Source organism: Vicugna pacos, chromosome 4 (genome assembly GCF_048564905.1).
Source record: "Vicugna pacos chromosome 4, VicPac4, whole genome shotgun sequence".
In the NCBI taxonomy this organism is placed as follows: domain Eukaryota; kingdom Metazoa; phylum Chordata; class Mammalia; order Artiodactyla; family Camelidae; genus Vicugna; species Vicugna pacos.
In genome coordinates, this window is record NC_132990.1 from 73,914,415 (window position 1) to 73,930,715 (window position 16,301).

The following is a 16,301-nucleotide window of genomic DNA, read 5'->3' on the forward strand; positions in this document are numbered from 1 at the left end:
CTCTGTAAAGTCCAGTGGGGAGATAGTAAAACAATTCACCTCTTAGTGTGAGGATCAAGTGAGACACACTCAGTAAGTTCTCAGCAGAGGCGGGCATATAGAGGTATGTGTTTAAATTCAGGTTCCTAGGATGCAAAAGTTCTTTCTTGCTAGGCAGGAGTTGTCCCCTTCATCTCCCCCTTCTTTCCTTCTCTAATTTTTAACATCTCCACAATTTTTGAGGTTGCTCTGGATGTGGCACGAAGAAGCTGTCAGTCGGCTGAGGTGCACCCCACCCAGGGCACATGCGAGCCTCAGCAGTTGTGTGTTGTGTTCTTGTGATGTGCCAGGCACCTGGCTGGATGTCACAGCACACTCTTTGCCCTCGTGGAGCCCCCATTGTGGGGGTGATGGGGAAGATGAGCATTAAGTCAACCAATACAGCGTTGAAGGCACGGGTCATGGAGAGAATTAAGCAGGAAAGGGCAGGCGGTGGAGCAGCCTGGAAACTTTGGGGAATTTATTCTTAGGATTCGCTTTGAGAAACGCAGACTCTGAACAAGTAAGGGGAACATCTACTGTCCCTGCTCAGGCCAGACTGGCGTGTGCTGCTCTGTTCTGAGTACTGGCTGCCCATTATGAATGGATAAGGGGTGAATGTCCAGAGAGGGGAGATCAGGATGGTGAAGGGACAGGCACCACGTCACCATAATAATCGTTAAGAATGACTGCCGCTTACTAAGGTAGGTGTGGATTCTGGGCTCTACGCTCATTTTCTCCTTTATTCTCACAATCGGGTCCACCGGGTACCCTTACCACCACGCCACGTACAGGGAACTGATGGAGGCTCAGCGTGGAGGGGCCTGCCTGAGTTCGTGCTGGGGAGTTGAAGGGTGGGGTTGGAGCTCAGGTCTCTTGGGCTGGGAGCTGATGCTCAAGATCTGTGTGGAAGCTGTGGAGCTGGGTGTGTAGGGCCCAGACGGTGACGTGCTGGTGATGGTGTCACAGCCAGCGCTCTCAGGAGAAGACCCCCGATTGGTAGCATGGATCCTTTTCATGGTGTCGGGAGCCCATGGTAGTCAGTTTCAAGCTACTGAAGGGAACATGGAGGGGACAGAAGTGACAGGACTTGGTGTTGGACAGGACAGAGGGGAGTCAATAGGCTCCAGATCCTGCAGCTACAAATACGGGGCTCCTGGGGACGCTTGCAGACCCCTTGGAATCCTAGTCTGCACCTGTCATTCCTTTGCAAATGTCAGCTGAGTTCTTGCAAAGACCCTGCCTGTTTTGGTCCTGGGCAGGGGTCTCTGCTCTCACGGTGCCCTCGTCTGGGAAACCTGGCCTTCAGCAGCAATCACCAGTCACACCCATTGCCATGGGCCCTCTCCAAGGATAGGAAATGGCAGGGGGCATCAGGAGACGGGGCTTGTCACCGTGAAGAGCCTAGTGCTGGACCCACACACACCTGGGTTGGAGTCCCAGCCCTGCCACTCACAAGTGTGAGATCTTTGGTGTGATGTCCGCGCTCTCAGGGCCTCAGTTTCCCCCTCAATCAAATGCAGAGGTGGGACCCATGAGCCCTGAGGGCCTCGCAGCTTGGACTGTCTTCCACGGGCGCTGTGGAAGCCCAGCCCAGCGTGGGGCTCCCGCCTGCACGCGCTTCCCTGTCTCTCCTCCCGCTGCATTGCTATTTAAAGTGACGGTGGTTTGGCTCGCTCTTTTTTTAAAACCCATTCCCGTACTCGAGCTGAGTTCCACAAGGCCAGCTGTCACCACTAAAAATGTCTGTCGTGTGACAGCCACCAGCGAGGAGGTGGGAGGAGGCAGGAGGCCCCGGATGGGACCACAGAGTGGCTGGATTTAAAAGAAAGAAAAAAAAAAAGCCAAAAAACAAAAAACAGCACCGCCAGGAAGAAACAAAAGCTGGGAGGGGGCTGCTCTCTCCTCTTTCTCCAGCTCTTCTTTGCCAGCTCCTGGCTGGCCCTGGTGGAGGGCTGATGGCGCCACGTCACCGTGGGGACAGACGGAGGCGGGGTGCAGGGTCTGGCATGCGGGCTCTCATCCTCCTGCCCCTCCCCATGCCGGGCTGGGTGGGCACAACGCCCCCGTAGATCCTCCCGGTAGCCCCCCAGCTGCACATCCGCTCATCCTCATCGCACTCACACGGGAAACCAAGGAAATGACGGGTGTAAGTCTGCTGTCCAGGGAGGGGCGACCCTGGGCTTCCCCAGGGAGGGGAGGAAACATTTGAAGAGCCCCTCCTGGGTCAAACGCTTCTGTGATTCATTTTTCAAGTGATTAAATGTTCACAATACACTTGAAAGGGAGCCTCTGTTCCCCCCATTTTACTGATAGGGAAACTGAGAGTCACCTAGGGGGGGGCACCTGGCCTAAGGCAGCATGGTGGGGGATGGAGCACAGGCAGGCTGGGTGTGACTCTGGGCTTGGGGCACCCATGCGATGTGTGAGCAAGTGATTCTCTGGCCTCAACTTCCCCAGCTAGGAAATGGGGCAATAACACAATTGCTCCCCCAAAATGTGAGGATGAAATGAAACCAGGCATATCAAATAGTAGGTGAGGTGACTGGGGCTTAGAATGAGTTGGAAGGTCGGAGCTGGGACAGGATCCAGGGCTATCAGATTCTGGAGGCCCGGTTCTTTCCATTGCATGTTTGTGGCCTCTCAGGGTTGCTGGGAGCAGGGCCTGGAGGAGCCCTGGGGGTGGTGGGGTAAGAGGTGGTCACTCCCTGCTCCCCCCACTCCCCAGCACCTGGCTGTGGCCCCATTGGTCCCTTGGGGACTGTGGACTTCCCAACCAACAGTGTGAAGCTGTAGCTTCTCTGATGGGGGCTCCTAGCCCTCAAGCTGTCTGGGACATCTGATGGCAGGGAGAGCAGGCAAGCAGACACCCACATGGACAGAGATTTTTTGGAAAGAAAAAGAAAATGATACAAGTATTGGAGAAAAATTCCAAAGAAAAATTTTGTGTCTCTGGAGTGGCTTCCTCACTCTCTTCTCAGGGCTCTCCTGGTCTCACTTATTCCTCATGCTCATAGAAAGAGGCTCAGGTAAGCCATTTACACTTTAGTAAAAATTAAAGTAGCCACTTGCATTGAGCAGCTACTGTATGCCAGTAGCTCTTCTAGGTGTTTTCCTCTTAAAAGGCTTTGCTTGTCCCACTGGAAAGTATGCGTCCATCTATTAAAAGATCTTTTAGGCATCCATTCCTTTGTTCATTCAACAAGCATTTATTGAGCACCTACGGTATGCCAGGTTTATTCCTGGGTGTGACATCAACAAGACCTGGATAGTATGTGGAGGTGCACACACCTGGGCACGTGGGAGTGGTTCTGTGATGATTTTCACTCTTTCCGCCAGGATCAATTACGCACCTCTGACATGGCGCTGGGGGAGGATATGGCCCGGTGCTCACAGGTGGGAGGGACACACAATAATCAATCAATACACACTTAAACTGATGGCAGTCAGTGACAGGATGATGGATAAAAGTAAAGGAGGTGAGGGGGCGAGAGTGATGTAAAGGGGACAGTTTTATTAAGGTTGGTCAGGGAGAGCCTCTCCAAAAGAGTGGAGATTTTATTCACTTACATTTTAATTTTTAAAATTTTCTCGAGTTTTGAGGTCACTTCTATTTCAGCTAATAGTTCACACTTTTTTAAAAAATTGAATGAAAGATTCTTTGAATTCTATACTGCTTTACAATCGTCCAAAGTTTCACACATGTGATTTCATATAATCCCATAATAACCCCTTTTTTCCCCCGACCCCTGTGTTTCCCCTCTCCCCTTCCCTCTCCCTACTGGTAACCACTAGTTTGTTCTCTATATCTAGGAGTCCTCTTCTTTTTGTTTTATTCACTAGTTTGCTGTATTTTTTAGATTCCACATATAAGTGATATTATATAGTGTTTGTCTCTGACTTATTTCACTTAGCGTAATGCCCTCCAAGTCCATCCACATTGCTGCAAATAGCAGAATTGCATTCTTTTTTATGGCTGAGTAGTGTGTGTGTGTGTGTACATCCCACACCTTCTTTATCCATTCATCTAGTGATAGACACTTAGGTTGCTTCCGTATCTTGGCAGTTGCAAATAATGCTGCTGTGAACATTAGGCTGTGTGTATCTGTTCAAATTAGTATTTTCATGTTTTGCAGATATGTACCCAGGAGTGGAATTGCTGGATTATATGGCAGTTCTATTTTTAGTTCTTTGAGAAACCTCCGTACTGTCTTCCACAGGGGCTGCACCAATTTACATTCCCACCAGCAATGCACGAGGGTTCCCTTTTCTCCACGCCCTCCCCAAATTTGTTATTTGTGTCCTTTTCGAGGATGGCCATTCTGGCAGGTGTGAGGTGATAACTCATTGTGGCTTTGATTTGCATTTCTCTGATGACTAGTGATGTTGAGCATCTTTTCATGTGCCTGTTGACCGTCGGCATTTCCTTTTTGGAAAAATGTGTATTCAGTTCTTCTGCCCATTTTTTAATCGGGTTGTTTGTTTTTTGGGTGTTGAGTTGTATGAGCTGTTTATATAGGTTGGATATTAACCCCCTTATTGGTCATATCATTTGCAAATATCTCCTCCCATTCATTAGTTTGTCTTTTCGTTTTGTCGGTGAGAAAGGTGGAGATTAAAAGAAAAAGCATCCATCCATTTATTTATACATTTTTGGGGTGAATATATAGAATACTCATGGGGTTCAAAAGCCAGAATAGATAAAAAGCTGTAAAGGAAAACCGCTTTCTCACCTCCATTCCTATCTGCCTGGTTCCCTATCCCAGTAATCACTGTTCTTAGTTTTTAAAGAATCTTTCAGAGTTTCTTATGGTAGATACAGTCATACCTTGGAGATATTGTGGGTTCAGTTCCAGACCACTGCAATGAAGCATATATTGGAATAAAGTGAATCACGCCTATGTTTTGGTTCCCTAGTGCATAGAAAAGTTTTATTTACACGCTACTGTAGTCTATTAAGTGGGCAATAGCATTGTGTCTAAAAAAAGAGTGTACACACCTTAATTTATAATACTTTCTTGCCAAAAAATGCTAACCATCATCTGAGCCTCCAGCAAATCTTTTTTTTTTCCCCCCGCTGGTGGAGGATCTGAAATATTTTGAGAATTGCCAAAATGACACAGAGACATGAAGTGAGCAAATACTGCTGGAAAACTGGTGCCGATAGACTTGCCTGACACAGGGTTGCCACAAACCTTCAATTTGTGAAAAAGCTCAGTACTATCTGCGAAGTGCAATGAATCGAGGTGTGCCTGTCTAAGCAAATATAAATAATCTATTTGAACGAAAAAGTCAGCGCCAAACAGGTGCTAACATTTGGACTGAGACCTGGGCGGGAAGGAACCAAAGCAGGGAGAGTTCCTGGCGGAGGCAGGCATGTGAGCCAGGGGCCGGGTGGTGGACGGGCTGAGGGTGCGGACATGGGCCGTGGGGAGAAAGATGGCTACCGGCCAGGAGACCACTGCAGCTTGTCAGCTGGGGTGTGACCTGATGGGACACAGGTTTTAAGAGGATCCCCTGGCTGCTCTGGGGGCGAGGGCAGGTGCAGGGAGACCACTGGGAAGTCGAGACTCCGTGCACAAGAGCCACAGGTCATGGAGTGTTTAGCGGGTGCCGGCACATGTGTATTTTCCATTAACATCCCTGGGAGGCAGGTGCTATTATTGCCTTTCCTGTGCTGATGAAGGAACTGTGGCTCAGAGAGGTTAATTAGCCTGTGGAAGGTCACACAGGTGATGAGGGGCAGAGGTAGGACAGAAGCTCATGTCGTCTGATTGGGGAGTCTGAGCTTTTAAACTCTGCACCCACCTGCCTCTCTTAATGGCTGTGCTGGGCACCGACAGAAAGTTGAAGGCCACTCAGCAGGGAAGGGGTGAAGGTGGAACCTGTCTGTCAGGCTCTCCATCAGTACAGTGCTGGGCAGTGACACCCTGCAGGGCTCGCTGCACCAGAATTGCCTGGATAGCTTGTCAAATGAAGGTTCCTGGGCCTTTGCCTAGACAGACAGAATCAGAGCCTCTGGGGTGGGGCCTGGGAAGCTGCATTTTATTTGTTTGTTTGTTTATTTATTTAATTCGATGGGAAAGGTAATTAGGTTTGTTTGTTTATTGTTAAAGTGGAGGTCCTGGGGATTGAACCCAGGACCTCAACCTCGTGCGTGTTAAGCGTGCTCTGCCACTGAGCTATGCTCTCCCCTCTAAAATTTAACAATTGATTCTTTTTTTTCCCCACCTTGTTTAAAATGGTGGTACTGGGGATTTTTTAAATGGTGCTACTGGGGATGGAAACTGCATTTTAATAGGAATTCTCCCCTTTGCCTTTCCCCAGCCTTTATGTGCATCCTGAAATCTGAGGCCCAAAGTGGTTGGGGATGGGAACTCACCTACTCACTCAGCTCAAATATTTCCCCTCTGGGGTCTAAGCCCAGCCCAGCCCTCGCTAGGAGAATGGGTGGCAGCGTCTGGGCTGGTCTCTGCAGGCCAGGATGGAGTTCTGGGCCTGGCACCACCCCTCTGTCCAGAAGCTGATCAGCGGTGGTGGGAGCTGCCAGTCCTGTCTGCCTTGGAGCGCAGCCCCTGCCACGTCCATCTTGAAGGATGCTTCCTCTTGCCTTGCCATCCCCACCGTGAATCCTCAAGGGCAGGACTCCTGCCCTCGCTCAGCTCTGAATCCCACCCCAGCACAGGGCTTGGAGCCTTGTAGGGCTGGGTCAGCATCCTTGAAATGAACCCAAGCCCCAGTGGCCCCCACTGAAGCACATTCAGGCTCTCGGGCACGTGGGTAACAAGGCCTGTCGCCACCTGCCTGGTGATTTTAACACCGTGACACTCCCTCTACCCACTATCCACACGCTGCTTTTCCTTCACAAGGGACAGGCCAGTGAGAGCGCCTGGCGCGGCACCCAGGCCGTCAGTGCGCACGCCCACCAGCTTCCGTGAGGTTGCTGCCCTTCCCGCTCCTGGGGTCGGCCCCCCCCACCCCATAGCTGGGCACACACCTGCGTCATCTCTAGGGCTCAAGATTCACTGATGTGTCCTGGCTGAGCTCGCTCTGCCCCACCCTGCCCTTCCCCAGCCTCTGTTGGGTGTTTCTTGATCCAGAGCATGGGACAGTGGACTCACCGTTGGGGACAGGAGGACCCGCAAGGCTGTGGGGCTCCTGGCGGTGGTGGAACTGGCCTAGACCCAGGCTTTCAGACTCCTGTTCCAGCACTCTTTCCCCTCCTTACTGAGTTAACTTTGGCGTATATATTTCCTCTCTACACTGAGACCTGTCGCTGTACCTCTTTGCACCTCAGTCTCCTCATCTGTGAAATGGGGTCACAAGTGTGGTGTCACTTGTGGGTCACATGGTGCAGAGAGGCCTTGGTGCCAGGCCAGGTGCCAGGCCGTGCTCAACAAATATGGGCATTGTTATCCAGATTGTCAGGGCTTCGGGTTCCAGGGGTCTCAGAAGAGAAGGCACCTCAGAGGCTCTGGAAGCCCCACACCTCAGGCTGGGTGGCTTGACATGGTCTCGAGGCCGGGGAATGGTAAAACCTCATTCAAGCCCAGGCCCTCTTACACAGAGCCTATGCCCCTTACTGGGGATCCAGAATCAGAGGGCGCCTCCTCACCCATCCACCCCTCCCTCCCTCCCTCCCTCTACCCCTCCCTCCATCCCTCCCTTCATCTCTCCCACCCTCCCTCCCTCCATCCCTCCTCCCCCTATCTATCCATTCATTCATTTGCTCATTTGTGAAGTGTTTATTGAGTGCCCTCTGTGTGCCACAGGAGTGGCCTTTTCCCAGTGGGGACAGATGGCCCTGAGTCAGCCACACTTTGCCCTCTGTATGTGGTGAGGGGCTGCTGAGACACCGTGTTGTCTGTGTCCCCAGGGCTGGTCGTTTGTTGTACACCTGGATGGATGGACTCCAGAGAGGTGTCAAGTACTGATTTCTCCTGGGGACCCCGAGACTGCCCCTGGACCCAGACAGGGTGCCAGGGCCTCTGTTCATTCAGGGTGGGCCCTGCGTTCATCTGCTGGTTCCCTTGTGTGTTTATCCACACACTCATCACTTCTCCATTTGTGCGCTTTTAGTTAGTTCTTACCCCAGATATTTCCCTGGCACACTCTACGTGCGAGGCCGTCCTCGCTCTGGTGAGGGATGTGGGGAGGCCTCCATACGATAGCTGCACAGGGGTCCAAGTCTGTGCTGGGTTGGGGAGCTCCAGGTGACTCCTGCCTCCCGTGGGGCAGGGAAGGTTTCACAGAGGAGGTGACACATTGGGCTGAAGCCTTGTAGGAGGAACAGGGGACTGCCATGTGCCCACCTGAGTATGAGAAGGGGCCAGAGCCTGGAGACACTTTGACCGTGGTGAGTAAGGAGGAGGGAGGGGCCGTGGAGGAGGAGTGACTAGGAGATAAACTGGGGCCAGACTAGCTGGGTTAAGAGATTTGTATATAGGGCTGGCAGCTATGACACAGGGTTCCAGAGGCCTGGACCAGAAGGCCTGGAGGCCCAGAGGAATCTGCAGTGGCCAGGAGCTAACGCAGGCCTGGGGCCACCTGGCTCTGATTCTGTGCCCTGATGGGGGCCCCTCTGCTGCCTGGGCTCCTGCGTGGTGCAAGCAGTACCCTCCGCTGGTCCAGATGAGCCAGCTCCCCCTCCTCTCCCAAGGATCACAACTTCGGGGCAGGACAGGGCAGGACTAGGAGGCAGCTTGGGAGGGAGGGTGGCCAGGAGCTGCTTGACTCAACCCCTCTCCTCTGGGTGCTCCCCTAAATCTCGAAATAAATTAGGCAGAATCAAAATCAGACTCTCTTCATCAGGAGAAATTACTCACTTCAAATATTTGCAGCCGCTTGAACTGAAATTGAGCGAGATGAGGACTTAGATGAATAATCTGGGGCCTTTTCAAAGACGGTTTTTACTCAGCAGTTTTCCTGATTTCCGAGCCATCTCCCCACACCCAAGCCCCATCCCCATCAGGAGCCACCCTCCTGTCTTCTCTTCTGGGCTCCCTCCTTTCACCTCCAATCCTGGCCTATTTCTCCTCCTGTCATCTCTTTTCTCCTCGATTTCATTTGCTAACTCTGCAGATATGTGCCGAGTGCCTCCTCCTGCCTGGCGCCGAGCTTGGTCTGGGCACCCAGCGGTGACAGGATGGACGAGGACCTGCTGGGGTTTCTTCGGCTCAGGATGGCTGTATCCACAGGCAGGGTGTTCACCTGTCACTTGTTCAGACTGGCACTTTTTAATATTAAAAAAAAAATCCTTTCCACGCTTTTTAAAAAGAAAGTTCATATAACCACCTCTATGGAGGCCCTTTGGAGGCTGGGAGATCTGGAGAGTCCCAGCCCCTCCCCTGACCCCTTCCTCCTCTGCATTGGCTTGTGGCCTTTGGGATGGGTGGCGTTTGATGAAAGCCAGGCCTGAGCTCGACCACCCTCGGCAGCCGGAGCCCTGCAGGAAGTGGACGGCGTGCTGGGTGTACCCTCTGGAGGAGAGGTGGGATGAGAGAGCAGGAAGCAGAGGGAAGCTGTCCTTTGAAAGAAGCTTCCAGGCTGATTGTGGAGGCCAAACACGCCTCCTGGCTCCCAGGGTCCTGGGCTGAGGTGTCCGCTCTGCCAGCTGGCGGGGAGGGAGGTGGGTGCACTACGCCTTTCTTCCATGTTCAGATGAGGTGTGTGAAATAGGAGGGAGTGAGGAGGAGGAGAAGGCTGAGGATGAGGAGAGAGAAGAGGAAGGTGAGAGGGAGAGGGCGTTTAGGCAGGTGAGAGTGTGAGATGGGGTGGAGGGATAAACCCCACTTGTGAGAAGACACGAGGCCTGTGTGAATTGGTGAAAACAGGGGAATTTGTGCTCCTGTGGCCCCACAGATCTTGCCCCTGCACAATTTCACCCACTTCTCTTCCCTCCTTAGCCATGAGGAGTAACTTTCAGTTCCTGGAATTAAGCAGGTGCACGACTGCCCCAGGGCCTTTGCACATGCTGTTTCTGGTCCTAGAATACTCTTCCTTGATCTGGTCAGCTCGCCAGCACTGTATCTCCAGGCCTCAGCCTGGTCGTCAAGGGGGCCCCTGAGGAGCTTGTGTTGTTTGGCATGCTGGGCTGGAAACAGAAGACTGAGAGTGATCAGTGTGTGGACCAGTCTGGAGCCAGGCAAGAAGGGGACCACAGGGTGGCAGCTGGGGGATGGAGGAGTGAGGAGAGGACCCAGGTCAGAACTCCAAGGAGCAGACAATTAGGGGACCTTCAGAGGAGGAGCGGGGTGTAAAGGAGCAGCTGGATGGGGCAGAAGGCAAAGTTTTATAGGTCATGAACTCTCTCTCTGTCTCTCTCTCGCACACTCGCCGTGGAGATGTGGATAGGTTAGCGCGCAGAGTTTTGCCACCAGCATCCAGAAGCCCTCTGTGTGTTTCTTACTGTTCACACCCCCGTTTCCTCCGCCAGAGGTAACCCCCATCCTAACTTTTGAAGAAACCACTTCCCTGCCTTTCTTTAGCGTCTCTGTGGATCCGGAGTTCAGGTTTGCCTGCTTGTGACCAGGAAGTAGGATGCTGTCTACTTCCTCATCTGCCTGATGAGCCCAACCCCGGGCCACCATCTGCCGGCGGGGAGTAGGGGGAAGGAGGGGAGACAATGTATGAACGAGGTTTTGCATTTCCTGACTATGGTTCATCGGTTAAATTCTAGGAACCGGTTTTATGGTGCAGATGGAGGGAGCCCTTGTTTCAACACAGCTTCCTGGGGCATCCACCACGCGTGTGCCTGGTGCTGCCTGGAGCAACCCGGGGCAGAGCGGTGAGCCAGTCAGGCAAGGTGCCCGCTCTCGGGGAGGACGTGGTCCTCCTCCTCCCTCCATCCCACAGATGCATTCTCAGCGCCTAGTCAGGCACTATGCTGGGTGCTGGAGGAGGGCAGCGAGGGGCCGACAGGCAGGCCATCTGCCCCTCCCCCCAGCAGTGGGCCTGCCAGGCCTCGAACCCATCATCCCCCAAATAAGTGCGTGAAACTGATCTGCCCCGGCGAGGGTGCTCAGGTGCTCAGGTGCGGGTCCCTCGGAGACCTGGCTTGTTCTGAGGTGGTGGTGAGGGGAAGTCTGCTTGGAGCAAGTCTTAAAGGATTAGGTTTGCATGCTAAGCTCACGACACCTCATAAACGCCAGCTGTGTCTGCTTTAATCCCTTCTTTTGGGGTCTCATCCCTGCAGCGCCCGCAGGTCACCCCCCAAGTTGATCTATTGCTCAGTCTAATGGAAGAGAGGCCTGTGGCCTTTGTTGCTGGTCCAGGATTCTGGGAAGTGGGCGTCTCTCCCTCCCTCGGGCGCCAGGGTGAAGGCCAGGACAGCTGTGCCCAGCCATGCTCTTGGGACCCCTCTGAAGTCAGAGATTCTGCTGCGGACTCAACTGGAAATGCCATGTGAATTTTTGGGTCCTTTTGATCTGAAACCAGGGGTTTCCCACCCATGAAGAGGAGGAAGTGGGGAGGAGGGTGGGGCTTAAAACAAAAAGAAATGCCTTTTTTAGGCAGAAGCCTGTGATGGGATGAAGTTCATGGAGGGAACCCAGGGCGGCCACAGTGAGAGGGTCGCCAGGCCCCTGCTGAGCTTGGTCACTGTGCAGCGAACAGAGGGACCTCTCCATGGCCCTTCATGTCAGGGGGCGACCACAACATAAAAGGGTTTTTTCTGACCCTTTTTGCTCTGATGAGGGTAAGGTGCCAGAATTGGGTGGGTTGCATGGAGTTTTCCTTCCATGACTCCTCACTGTCTTCAGAAAAAAACTCCATCCCCTTGGAATGATCTTCAAGGCCTTTCATGAACTGGGTTCCACTGCCTCCCCCACGCTGAGGCTGCCACAGAGCAGAAGCCACCGCGTGCAGGTCTCTGCTGTTCCAGGTGCAGCAGCAAGACTTTGGCCTGAGGCACTGGGGAGCCATAGATGGATCTTTCGGGAGGACATGACAGAAGGACATAATGGGATTAGAGTTGCTACAGAAAATACAAGGCACCCAGTTCAATTTAAATTTCTGATCAATAATCAATAATTTTCAGTTGGAAGTTATGTCCCAAATATTGCATGGTACATACTTGAATTAAACTTTTATTTGTTGTTTATCTGAAATTTCAGTTGTAACAAGGCATCCTCTGTTTTTATTTGCTAAATCTGGCAACTCCAGAAGGAACATTTCTCCCAGTTTGCAGCCCAGGGTGGGAGAGGCAGCCAGCAAAGATGGGGAGGCCATAGCTGGCCACGGGGTTCTGGAATTAACTGGGGATTGCCTCACCCCTGTCCTTGGCATCAGGACTTTTTCCTGAAACTGAGGGCAGACAGGAAGGACCACGGAGATGTGGGCATCTCTGGGTGAAGGGCTGGGGTTCCAGGTGGAGCGATAAGGAGGAATAAGGCAGTTTTCACAGCACGTTGAAAGCACAGTTCCCACGGAGACCCAGTGCTGCTCCCCCATAGTGATAGGACTGGGAACACGTGGTGAGACCCTGACCTGTGCGCTCCCATCCTCATCCACCCTCCCAGGCCCCATGAGGCGGTGCCATGAGCATCCTCTGTTCCAGTCGAGACTGCAGAAGCTCCTGAGGTCCTGTCCTGCCCCATTGCCCAGCTCTGGGTGGCCGAGTGGGTGCTGGAGCCCACCCGGGTCTGTCTGGCTCCAGGGCCTGGGCTTCTCAATCCCAGGACCCACTGTCCCTCCCAGCCTTGGAGTCTCTGACTCCTGACATCTGACCCCTGACCCCTTGCTGGCCTGGCCTTGGCCTCTGCTTTCACATCTTGCCTGCTCTGGGCCTGGTGCTCTGTCTCCCATGTTCTTCCCTCCAGGAGAGCAGGGCTCGAGGGGTGTCTTTCATTCCCAAGCATCAAACAGGAGGGCTCCCGCCCACTGCTCCACAGCCCCTCAGCTTGAAGACACGCTGCCAAAAGTTGTTTCTCCAATTAGCCCATCACAAGGGACCAACGGACTCCCTGCTCTCCCTAATGAATAATGCTCATAGCTTGTGTCTGTTGAGCACAAGTCAGGCCTGACTTATGAGGAAGGCCCATCACGACCCCATTTTACAGATGTGGAAACTGAGGCTTAGAGAGGTGGGCTCACCTGTCCAACCTCAGCCAGTGGAGAAGGTCAGTGTGTCCTCTGGGTGTTGCTTTAAATGCCACCTCCTTGGGGAAGCCCTCTTCCACCCGAAGGCTGGGTCCCCAGTTACCTTCTTTCTTGTCATCTGCCATTTCTTCATCTGTCACAATTGTAATTCAGTAGTTAGTGAGTCGTGTGTGCTGAGTTTATGTCTGTCCCTGGTGAGTTGTGACCTCTGTGTCTTGTGCGTGACCGTGACACCAGCGCCAAGCTCAGAACTGGGCAGGCGGGAGGAGCTCTCCAGGGCTTCATAAGACATAGGGGAGGCTTCAGAAAGGATACCCTATGTGAAGGTTCCCTGGATGGTGAGGGGCTAGTGCCCAGGGAATCCAGGTTCAGGCTTGGGAGGTGCTGTGGATAGATTGTTCTAGCCTCGACTGGAACAGAGGATACTCACGGGCGCTTGGAGGTGGGACACAGCTCGGTGTGTTTAAGGAGCCATGCGTCACGGTGCGCTGAAGCCCAGCGGGGGCGGTGGGGAGGTGCAGCAGGGGGAGGCTTGTGGGTGGGGTCCAGCTCAAGGGCCGGGGGCCCTGGGATGCACTTGGACTTGGTGCTGTTTAGGAACGTTCTTAGTTCTGCTTTTAGATGATATAATGAAAACATTTTTTGCCTAAATGGGAGTTTACTCACTTCCCTGAGATGGCTTTTAGAAGCAAAGTCTGCTCGTTGTTGTGAGCTCCTCGTTCAGCGGGACCTTATGTCTCTTAGGAATGCCTTCAGCCGCAGGTATCAGACAACCTAATTCCCAAGGGTCTAGACCATAAAACCAATTAATGGTGACAAGATGGCTGTTCCGTTCCAGGCATCACTCTCCTGGTGACAAGATGGCTGCCACAGCTCCAGGCTCCATGTCCTCACTGGACCACATCCCCAGGTGGGAAGGGAGAGAGTGACAGGAGGCACAGCGAGGGTGGTGAGACATGCTCTTCTCCTGGACTTTCTCCCCTGTTATCCAGATCTTTCCCTGAAGCCCCTGCAGACTTTGCCTTGTATACCATTGGTCAGGACATGGTCCCATGGCCTTTTCTGGCTGCAAGGGAGGCTGGGAAAATAAACACTTGACTTTTTTAGCCTCTGTGATGGCAGGAAGGCCTTTGGGGGGAAGGTTGGGGAATGGCTGGAGGGAGAGCTGACCTTCAGTATCTGTTCATCTCCTTTCTCCAGGATGTGACCCTGTTCACCCTTTCAGGACAACCCCAAATTTTACCTTTCTGTGAAGCCAGCTTCCCCTGGCAACTGGCCATCCCTTCCTCTGCCCCATGCCCCTGGGGCTCCTGGAGGGACATCCTGTGACAAGAATTTCTTCCTTTCAACATATGATATTCCTGTGGAAACTCTTGGGAGGTGAATGTGTGAATGTCGTACAGACTTGAGTGTTATAAATGGGGCTTCTGTGTCCCCAAAGCAGGAGAATATAACATCTCCTTGTCTTTTTAGGCACAGTCATCAAGGTGCCAGGTCCAGGAGTTTGTGCATTTTTTAATTTTTTCATTTCCCATCACTGTTTCCAACCCCACTGTGCGGATTCCATCTGGGGCACGTGCAAAGGAGGGTCAGGATCCGTGGCTCTTTGGTGGCTCTCTTGACGTTCGCCCTCGGCCTCCTTCCACTGACCCAGCCCACGTCCCTCCCTTCGTGCTCGTGGTGCTGCTTAACTCCTTTTTATAAAAGAAGAGCAAACGCAATACAGTGTTTTGACAGTTCTCACTAGTAACGTAGCAGTTAAAGACGGGAAGAGAAACCATAAACACAGGGGATGTCTGCCTGTGGGCCTGGTGCTGTGGGAGGCACTGTGCTGTTTCCACCTCTTAGTCCCCCGCTCAACCCAGCGGGGCCGAGACCGCCCTTGTCCCTCTTCCACCAGTGAAGACATTGAGAATCTGGAGAGTAAGTCACATGCTGGAGGTCACCAGGTCTGGGACCCCACCCTAAGAATTCACCCCACGCTGGGCAGTGGTGGTCACACCCACCAGGAGGTCCATCTCTGTCTCACATTTCCAGCCCTCTTGCATCTCTGGCCAGTAGGCTCAGATTTGAAGTGACATGGGTCCCCTCTGGGCTGAAGCTCTGACCTCCCTGTGGCTTCTTCCTCTATTTTGGAGACCAAGAGGGCTCCCTGTTCCAGGTGGGGAGCTACGGGATGGGGGAGCCCCTCCTGGCCCGGGTCCCTGAGTGGCTGTGTGGAGCAGAGCGGTGGCCCGAAAGTGTTAGCGAGAGAGGAACTTCTGTTGTTTGGAGCCACTGAGATGTGGGGACTGTTCGTTCCCACAGCAGAGTCCAGCTGAGCCCGACTAATGCGACGACAGTCCCCCACATCCCAGACCTCCACCTGCCTCGTGTGAGGGGATGGCTGGACCCTGCTGCCCAGCCCTGCCCTGTGGTCGTTGCTTCCTGGAACCGCCCGCGCCAGGCCGAGCCGCACAGCTGCGCAGGATACTCTGGCCCGCATGGAAGCGGCCTCCTGTCGACGCCAGGACCTCTGCAGGGCCTGCCGCTCCAGGCTGGCACGGGGCAGCCTCCCTTCTCTGGGGGGCTTTTCCGCACCTGGCAGAGCCGCACGGAACCTGGACACAGCTGGGGCCTTCCTGTGTGCTGCCCTCTGGAGCCAGGTGCTTCCACAAAAGCCCCAGCTGCTGTTGGCCGGGCGCAGGGACATCTGTGCCACACTAGCCAGGCATCACCCCTAGGCAAGCGAAGGCCTGGCCGGCATGACATGGTCTGCTGGGAGCCAGTGGCTCTGGGAGGCCACCCAGCCTCATCCCCGCACATCCCCCTGGACTCTTCCCGCAGCCTGATGCCGGCCTCTGTCTGGAGACCTTGGCAAAAGCGTCCCCTTTGCCTGGAACGCCTTTCCTGCCTCGTGTGCCTGTAGGCACTCCAGCCTCCTTCTCCACATCTGGACGCCTGTCCCACCTCCCACGCAGGGGACCTGGGGGTGTCCTCCTCTCTTCCCATCGCACCCTACTCACCTCTGCAACTTTGACACGACCCCTGTCACTCCCTTAGCTTTGCACCCCTCAGTTGACTTGTCCATCTGTCCTAGGAGACCGTGGCCCTCGAGGGCAGGGACTGTGTCATTCCAGGTGATCCCCCATCCGTGCAGAGTGGGTGAGTGGAAGCCCGCCCACCCCGCCCTGGGAAGCTGCACC

The 16,301-nt window shown here is 53.7% G+C and overlaps 1 long non-coding RNA gene across 7 annotated transcripts in view; it reads left to right on the top strand.

The window, feature by feature from the left end:
* LOC140696178 (uncharacterized) overlaps nt 1-16,301 on the top strand; it is a 71,361-nt gene that overhangs the window by 24,902 nt on the left and 30,158 nt on the right. For 4 of the 7 annotated variants that reach the window (XR_012072296.1, XR_012072294.1, XR_012072298.1 and 1 more), the window contains one exon: nt 13,955-14,026. The exons of the other annotated variants lie outside the window; for them this stretch is intronic. This is a non-coding gene — a long non-coding RNA (uncharacterized lncRNA). The remainder of the gene's footprint in view (nt 1-13,954; nt 14,027-16,301) is intronic. 7 annotated transcript variants of the gene reach the window in all.